This window comes from Mustela nigripes, chromosome 1 (assembly GCF_022355385.1).
Source record: "Mustela nigripes isolate SB6536 chromosome 1, MUSNIG.SB6536, whole genome shotgun sequence".
NCBI lineage: Eukaryota > Metazoa > Chordata > Mammalia > Carnivora > Mustelidae > Mustela > Mustela nigripes.
The window spans coordinates 198,774,176-198,784,174 of record NC_081557.1 but is presented as its reverse complement, the minus strand read 5'-3'; positions in this window follow the sequence as shown (position 1 = coordinate 198,784,174).

Here is a 9,999-nt window from a genome sequence, read left to right as displayed (position 1 = left end):
AAAGCTGAGGACACCGGGCCACCTGCTGAGGCCATCTTCCAGCCTGCTGACAGAGTGTTCGTGTCAGTGGTCTTCCAGCTCTTTACACACGAAGTCCTTATCAGGAGAAGCACATGCTCAAAAGCCTTTTTATTCCGTCACACACACACAAAGGTCTATTTTGCTAATAATAATAAATGCTTTATTATTTTGAAAATCCTGATTTAACACTTCATGATAAAACAAGGCGAAGGTCCACTTTGTTGATACTTGCATTTAATGACTATGGAAGGGGTTGGGGGGAGACCTCATGAAGAACCTTGGGTCCAAATAGATCATCAGCTAGTGGTTTATTAAAGTAAACCCTGATACCGGGTTTTCAGTTCCACCCGTCAACTATGCAAAGGTTTTTACTGGAATTCATTTGCTAGATTTCCATTTCCCTACTTCGTTCTTGTGAACTACCCGGATTTTGCATTTGTATTTTTAACAAATGGCTCCACGGTGTAGTAGTGTAAGTCAGTCCTAGTTTGGAAGATTTGTTTTTTAAAGATTTTGTTTATTTTTTGACAGAGAGAGATCACAAGTAGGCAGAGAGGCAGGCAGAGAGAGAGAGGAAGGAAGCAGTCTCCTCGCTGAGCAGAGAGCCAGATGCGGGGCTCGATCCCAGGACCCTGAGACCATGACCTGAGCCAAGGCAGAGGCTCAACCCTCTGAGCCATCCAGGCGCCTCAGATTTTTTTTTAAAGTGTTTTGTTTTGTTTTGTTTTGTTTTGTTTTGTTTTGTTTGAGAGAGAGAGAGAGTGTGTGAGAGAAAGAGGGCGAGCACCAGAGTGGGGAGGGTCCGAGGGAGAAACAGACTCACCACGGAGGGGGAGCCCGGTATGGGACTGGAGCCGAAAGTAGTTGCCCAACCAACTGAAGCACTCAGATGCCCCCAGGAAGATTCTTAAACCGAATGGAAAATTCTAGCTTTTAAAATGGTTACTGGGCAGAGAACCAGGTCCTAAGCCACGGTCAGCTACTGGCCACTCCAAAGCCAATACTCAAAAGAGTCTGGTTGATGCAAAGGTATGCTTTTTAAAGAGAAGACGATGGGCTAACGTCCCACAGACCATCTTCCCAGTCCAGGTAAAGCAGAGCGCTTCCAGAGAAAGTCACTGGAAAAGGTGAGGGGGCCTCCTGCAAGAGAAGCTGGCGCTCAGCAGTTAATCATTTGGTCTGGCAAGCCTTCCAGATTACACTGCTCGACAGGGGTTTCTCAGTAAAGGATACCTCCGCAGCCCAACTAGCTGCACCTGGGCGAGGCAGGCCAGACCTCTCCTTTTCCCCAAGAAGCAAGACTCCCTATGGGGGATACCACAGCTAGTGGCAGCTGTTTTGAAGTGTGATCACGCCTTATCTTCCCAAAAGTCTGGCTCTTTCTTCCCCAAAAACAGCAGTCTGCGGGGTCTCAAGGGAAATAGATCAGTTCTGCGGCAAAGTGTGGGGTTTCGGTCAGCAAGCAAGGAGCGTGTCAGCCCGAAGCCAGCTGACCCTGAAGGCCAGCTGGAAGAGAATGTTCAGAGAGCGTTTTCACAGGTGACACAGACTTTGGAAACCAGAGCACATCAGATGGAAACATTTCCAAACACCAACCAGGAAGCAAGATTAAGTGTGTTTGTTTTCCTAAAAGTAGCTCAGGTAGGAAAGGTATTCCTTAGTATGACCTGCCCTGCAGATATTTGTGCTATAGAAGTGACCAACAATTTGAACCTTGTCTCTTTGTGAAAGAAAGATGCGTAGCACATCTTTAAATCAGTCTTTTAATCACTCTGCTGTGAAGCTAACCCCTGGAACATTTTTATGGTCACTCACTATAATAGCTTTTTTTAATAAGCCCAGGAGTTTTTCAAGAGGCCTCCATGCACAGTCGGAGTTCGTACCTCCGCCCTGGGACCTCAGGCAGGTCTTTGGGGATCGCTGCTCTCCGTGACTAGAGCGGGACGCTTGAACTCAGTTACAAACTCCCTGGGGTTTGTACAGGTTTGTCTTGGGCCCGTTGCTCTGGGCATCTCTGGCCACTGCGTAAGAAGTCTGGCTACCTTGAGGGCACCGTGCAGAGATCCCAGAGAGAGGGAGGGGGAGAGGCCTGAGGAGCGCCAGCTGTGCCAGCCCCCGACAGGGCTGTGCGTCCCCCTGTACCCAGCTCAGCCTTCAGAGAGCCCCCCTACAGAACTGCCCGGCTGAGCACGCCCGCATTCACCACCTGCCCAAGCAGCAAGAGGTCGTATCATCAGTGATTGCTGTTCTCTCCGCTCAGTCTCGGAAGAGACTGGTATGCAGCCGCAGACATCACGCATGATGAACTCACCTCACCCTCACGGTAACCAGTTAGTGATTGGCAGCCCCCTCTCTAAAATGAGAGAACATGGTGGCGGTGAGAGGTTTCACTGTAGAATTTCGGGGACTTGATCCCGATGTTGCTGGACCTCACGGTCTATGTGTGGGGTCCACAGCCTCTCGGGGAGAGGTTTGGAGGAAACGCAGGAAGAAGACTAAGTTTAGGGAGGAGGTTTGTGAGTTTGGATTTGGCTGTGTTTATTGGGTGTGCCACTAGGTACCTCAAAAGGTATTCAGGGGCTGTCAAGGCCCTGGAAAGTAGGTTGGGGAACCAAGTGTTTCCAGAAGATGAGATCACAAAAGGAAAGGCTATTCGGCCAGGGAAAAAAGAGGAAGAAGGCCTAAGGCTGAGGGAGTGTCTCCTTGTCCGGATTATTATGATACACATGACCTTTACGTGACTAAGTTCCCAATATTTTCAGAATTTAAAAATGTCCACCATACTGTTGGTAGAAGTGCAGACTGGTGCCCACACTCTGGAAAACTGTATGAGAGTCCCTCAAAAAGTTAAAAACAAAACTACCTCATGATCCAGCAATCTCCCTACTGAGTATTTAAGAATACAAGAATACTATGCACCCCAAGGTTTATAGCAGCATTATCTACAATAGCCAAATCATAGAAACAGCCCCAGCGTCCATCAACTAAAGTGTGGATAAAGAAGAGGTGATATATGTGTTTAATGGAATATTACTCAGCCATAAAAAAGAATGCAATCTTGCCATTTGCAACAACATGGATGGAGCTAGAAATTATAATGCTAAATAAGTCAGTCAGAGAAAGACAAATGCCCTATGATTTCCCTCATATGTGGAATTTAAGAAATAAATAAGCAAAGGGGGATAAAAGAGAGAGGCAAACCAAGAAACAGATTCTTTTTTTTTTTTTTTTTTAAAGATCTTATTTATTGGGACGCCTGCATGGCTCAGTTGGGTAAGCGGCCGCCTTCAGCTCAGGTCATGATCCCAGCGTCCTGGGATCGAGTCCCGCATAGGGCTCCTTGCTCGGCAGGGAGCCTGCTTCTCCCTCTGCCTCTGCCTGCCACTTTGTCTGCCTGTGCTTGTGTTCTTTCTCTCTCTCTAACAAATGAATGAATAAAATATTTTTTTTAAAAAGATTTTATTTATTTATTTATTTATTTGACACAGAGAGAGAGATCACAAGCAGGCAGAGAGGCAGGCAGAGAGAGAAGGTGAAGCAGGCTCCCCACTGAGCAGAGAACCTGATGTGGGGCTCGATCCCAACACCCTGAGATCATGACCTGAGCTGAATGAAGGCAGAGGCTTTACCCACTGAGCCACCTAGGTGCCCCAAGAAACAGATTCTTAACTATAGAGAAAAAAACTGATTACCAAAGGATTACCAATGGGGATTAAGGAGGGCACTTGTGATGAGGGCAGGGTGGTACGTGGAAGTGTTGAATCACTATATTGTACACCTGAAACCAATACTACTCTGTATGTTAACTCACTGGAATTTAAATAAAAACTTTTTAAAACGTGTGCTATGTTGCGTATATAGATGTACAATGGAGTAACAGATCCCTAGGAGCAGACAACATTTATTAATCTTACATTTGATTTGCGTAAGAAGTTTATAGAAATATAACAAATCACCACATTAGTGAGGATCTCTTTATTATTCTTTTTTAAAGATTTTATTCCTTTATTTGGCAGAAGGAGACCCACTGAGAACGGGAACACAAGCAGGGGGAGTGGGAGAGGGAAAAGCAGACTTCCTGCTGAGCAGAGAGTCTGATGCGGGGCTTGATCCCAGGACCCTGGGGTCAGGACCTGAGCCAAAGGCAGATGCTTAATAACTGAGCCATCCAGGTGTCCCTGAGGATTTCATTAGTTCACGCTTCAGACGTACTTCCAAAAGGCACAGCAACAAACAGTATGCTACACTTCCCAGGGCAAAGCTTTCACAGGCATAAGTCAGCATCCCTTTCTGCGGGAGATATTATGACTGGCTCACACAATGCCTCTCAGTCCTGCTCTGGTGGCTCTCCTGTTGCAGAGTCTAGAATGTTCTGCTCTGTAATTTCCAGACTTCTTTGCAGCTTCAGAATTGGGTGTGGTATGGGTTCGAACCCGCAGACCTACTATTTGGGAAGGGAGGGAACGTGCAGTAAGAGAGTGACAGGGATAATGGCCCTTCTAACCAGCATGAGGTTGGAAGTCTTAAGCTCTTCTGGGGCAGCTCTGGGGACACTTTGGTGTCAGATCTTGAGTGTCACAAGTGCTGAGGGGAGGTAGTATCTGGTGGACCTTCTGTCACACGCCTGGGTATTTCTCTTGGCTGATGCTTTTCCTGTCTTTGTAGCATCCAAATCTTGGCTCCAGGTCTTGGAGATTCTGTAAGCTACCTAAAACTGTTGAAAAGTCTTTTTCATCATAAACAAGCTAGAAGAGTTCCCTAATGTCTACCAATTCCATAACGGACTTTATACAAATATTGCTTTACATTGAAAGGTAAAATTTTATACCCTTAATTTTATCATGGATGGACAAATTTTAACAATTTGACGCTAGATATACTTTCTTGGGATAACTTGGATGAGGAATCAACCCGAAATAAGATAGAAGGCTTAAATAAGATAGAAGGCTTCTACTTGACTCTGACTCAATAGTCTTGGCATTAGCTGTCTAGGCTTATGCCCACGGCTTCTGGGACCCAAGATGTTCCCGTTTTGTTGTTCTGCCCCTCCTAGGATGTTGCCTAAGAATAATATCTGCCTGGCTCACACATTTTCCACTAAGTTCCTAAAAGGGTATTTTTCCATGGGACAGCTTTGGAGGGCAGCAAAATGGCACTGACTGAGACTCTCCCAGAAAGTTCCTCCCCTTCATAGCACAACAGGACAGCTGTGGCCACCATGTTGGCTCCCTGCCTCCACGGGTAGGAGTTCCTAGAGTAAGTTAGTGCAGACTTTCTTCAGAAGCCTTAATCCCTGTGTCCCCAAGTCTCCTTCACTCTTCCACCTGAAGTGTCCTTCCAGCTGGGGCTGTGGTAAACTATGTAACTGAAACGTCCCCAGAATCGGGGTTATTTTTCTCACCACAAATCATGAGGTAAGTAGTCTGAGCTGTAGTAGAATTTGGATGCCATTCTCCAGTCCTTTTTTTTTTTTTTTAAAGATTTTATTTATTTATTCGACAGAGATCACAAGTAGGCAGAGAGGCCAGCAGAGAGAGAGAGAGAGAGAGGGAGAAGCAGGCTTCCTGCTGAGCAGAGAGCCTGATGTGGGGCTCAATCCCAGGACCCTGGGATCATGACCTGAGCCAAACACAGAGACTTTAACCCACTGAGCCACCCAGGTGCCCCGCCAGTCCATTTTTTAAAAAATTATAAGACACCTATACCAATTCCAGTCTCCCTTTCACCTGCCATACAGGAACAAAAAAGAAGGAAGCAAACAGGATAGTCCTCTTTACAGGAAAGCAAAACTTACCTGGGAATCTCTGGCAGGCACCTGCTTACATCTCTTTGACTAGAACCATGACACATGATCATACCAAGTTGTAAGGGAGCCTAGGATTAATTAGGGACATACATGGCCATGGCGGACTTATTTCTTCTTACATTCTTTCTAGGATTGCAAGTCCTGCGCTGCCTTTTGTCCACGGTCTAAAAACTGGTGTTTGATATATTTTGTCCAAAATTCTAATTGTTCAAGACTGGAGACTAACAGGGACGCCTGGGTGGCTCAGTTGGTTAAGCATCTGCCTTCAGCTCAGGTTATGTTCCCAAGGTCCTGAAATCAAGGCACACCCCCTGCTGGTGCTCTCTTTCTGTCAAATAAAATTTTAAAATCTTAAAAAAAAAAAAAAAAGGACTGGAGACTATCTGGGTCCAATTTCTCCAACTTGACCAAATACGTAGAATAGTTCTGAATCGCATTCCCAAAACACCTAATAATCCCAAAAACATAAATTAAAAAGGGCAATAAAAAAGATAAAGTATCAAAAATAGACCTCTCAGGGAGGAGGACAAGATGGCGGGCAGGTAGGAGGAGGCGCCGTTTCAGCCTGTACCCTAAAGTGAGCTGATTACCTACCAAAGAACTCCGATCACCTATGAAATCAGCCTGAGATCAGAATTATACACGTCTGGATCTCTACAGGGGCAGAAGACACCAGTGGGCAGGTAAAGCGGAGTGGGAACGTTGGACTGATATTAGGGGGAGGGAGCCACCGGAGGCACTGATTGGAAAGAAATACCCCTAATACGAGAGAGCGTGCATCTTGGGACCAGCATTAACTTGGAGACTGGTTGAAAGCACTCAAAAAGAGCAAAGGCTCGCGGGGTGTGGGGGAAATTGTGGGAATCGGGGCAGCTAGGGCCAGGGGCTTAAGTCCCCGGACCCAGGACAGCCTCCCCAGACACTGAGCCAGAGAGAGTGCAGCGGAGAAACCAGGTCTTGGTCCCTGAGCCAGTCCGGCTCCTGTGAGGGGCTGGGAGCCTCGCCAGACGGCAGAACACCAAGCCATGCTACAGAGCCTGAGATGTGTGCGCCCCTCACCCTCCCCTGAGAGAGGTGTGCGAAGGCCCAGCCTGGTGTTCTCGGACCGAGCCCTGCTATCAGAGCCTGAGACGTGCAGCGAGCCACAGCCTCCCCTGAAAGAGGTGCGCGCAAGCCAGGTGCTCTTAGACCCAGAAAGACCAGGCACTCCCAGCCCGGGCCAGCGGGAAAATCTCAGTGTGCGATCACGGCTTGGAACCTCTCTGGCAGTTTGGAGCTGCCCAGACAGCCACCGCTGCCATGGTTTTGGGTACAAGCAGAAGATCCTGCGTCCCCAGGGACCGCGACTTGGAACCTGCTCTGCCAGCGGCCAAGGGGGAATTTATATGGGCTCTGCAGCACCCACAGGGGACCAGACTGAGGCTTCTCTCTGAGAGGGAAGTCAGGGTGCAGTTTGCTTTCCTCTAAACCTATAAAATCCATCAAAAGTGGTCAAGGTGAGAGAAAAAAAGTGAACAAACATAAAAACCTCCAGAGAACAAAAGCCTGAAAAAACCGGTTTCCTCCCCTCCCCTTGAGGGGGGCGGGAGGACTTAACTCAGGGAACATCATTAACTGAAAACCCACGTGGCAGGCCCCTCCCCCAGAAAACCAATCAGGAAAGAAAAAAAAAAAAATGACAAGAGAACCACCACCACTACTCCATAGGACAACTTTTATTTTTAACTCATTCCCACTATTCTGGTTCATTTTTTTAAAATATAATTTTTTAACCTACTTACCATCACAGTGAGATGTCCAGTACATCAAATTCCACAATAACCTTCTAGCCTGAACTTTTTGATACATACACCTGTGTTTTTCTTTTGCATTTCTATTTTTTAAATTTTTTAAAAATTTTAGTTTAGTTTAGTCTAGTTTATTCCTTTTTTATTTTTGTTTTCTAATATTCATATAGAGTTAAACTTCAAGGTAATCCCCTTTTCCCAATCAATGCTACCCCTATAGGTAAACCAATTTTTAATCCCCCTTTATCTTAGGAAAGTTGAGTCCTTTAACAAAGATATCAAGATACATCCAGGAAGAATCAAAACAACTTCTTCGCCCACACTGAGAATTTATAACCACTCTCCCATTTTTTTCTTCCGCCCGTGTTTCTGTGTTTTTGTGTTTGTCCTGGTAGTATATAAATCTTATACTTGGGGTTCTTTTTGACGAGGTTCTTCCTTTATTTGCTTATATATATATATTTTTTTTCCTCTTGTCATATAGTTTTATCAGTCTTTTTGTTTGTCTGTTTTTGTTTGTATACTTCATAAATTTTACATTGGGGCCCATTTGGGCTGAACCTTCTCTTATATCTTCCCTTTATTTCCTGTCTCTCTCTCTCTCTCTTTTTTCTTTTTCTTTTCTTTTTTCTCTCGTTTGGGTGGGGAATCCTGATTGCTCAGAAGTGTTCCAGGGTGCACCTTGACTGCACCACAATCGATACATCCAACTACATCCGTTCAGTCCTCTCTCACCAAAATGACTAGGAGAAGGAATGCCCAACAGAAGAAAAATACAGAGGATGGGCCTTCTGCAGCAGAGCTAACGGCTATCAACATAGACAATATGTCGGAAAGAGAATTCAGGCTAACAGTTATCCAGGCAATAGCTAGGTTGGAGAAAGCCATGGATGACCAAACGGAATTGATTAGGGCAGAACTGAAAGCGACCAGGGATGATGTTCACAATGTTAGGGCAGAACTGAAAACCACCAGGGATGAGGTTCACAATGCTCTCAATGAATTCCAATCTAATCTAAATTCTCTAAAAGCTAGGGTAACTGAGACAGAAGATAGAATTAGTGATCTGGAGGACAAACATAGAGAAAAAGGATCAGGAGGAAGCCTGGAACCAACAGCTTAGGAGCCATGAAAACAGAATCAGGGAAATAAATGATGTCATGAAACGTTCCAATGTTGGAATTATTGGAATCCCTGAAGGGGAGGAGAAAGAAAGAAGTCTAAAAGATATAGTGGAACAAGTTCTTCATGAAAATTTTCCCAATCTCGCGAATGGAACCAGCATTCAGGTACTAGAAGCCAAACAGTCCCCATGCAAGATTATAGATTCCAGAAAAACATCAAGGCACCTGATAGTCAAACTGAGGAATCATAATTGTAGATACAATCTCTTGAAAGCCGCTAGGACAAAGAATCTCCTTACTTACAGAAGAAAGCCCATCAGAATAATGTCAGGCCTGTCCACAGTGACCTGGCAAGCCAGAAACGGCTGGCAAGATATATTCAGGGCACTAAATGAGAAGAACATGCAACCAAGAATACTTTATCCAGCAAGACTGACATTCAAAATGGATGGAGAAATAAAGAGTTTCCAAGACCAGCAAGGCTTAAAAGACTATGCAACCATCAAGTCGACACTGGAGGAAATATTAAGGGGAGGTTCTATAAAAGAGGAAAAATCCCAAGAATAGCATTGAACAGAAATATAGAGAAAATCTACAGAAAGAAAGACTTCAAAGGTAACACGATGTCAATAAAAACGTATCTATCAATAATCACTCTCAATGTGAATGGCCTAAATGCGCCCATAAAACAACACAGGGTTGCAGATTGGATAAAACGACAGGACCCATCCATATGTTGTCTACAAGAGACCCATTTTGAACCTAAAGATACACCCAGACTGAAAGTGAAGGGATGGAGAAGCATCTTTCATGCCAATGGGCCTCAAAAGGAGGCTGGGGTAGCAATTCTCATATCAGATAAATTAGATTTTAAACTAAAGACTGTAGTCAGAGATACAGAAGACACTACATAATTCTTAAAGGGACTATCCACCAAGATGATCTAACAATTGTAAATATCTATGCCCCCAATATGGGAGCAGCCGTTACATAAGAAAACTGTTAATCAAGGTAAAGAATCATATTGATATGAATACATTAATAGTAGGAGATCTTAACATGCTTCTCTCAGAAATAGACAGATCATCCAAGCAGAAAATCAATAAAGAAACAAGAGCATTGAATGACACATTGGACCAGATGGACCTCACAGATATATACAGAACATTCCACCCTAAAACAACAGAACACTCATTCTTCTCAAGTGCACATGGAACCTTCTCAAGAATAGACCACATACTGGGTCACAAATCAGGACTCA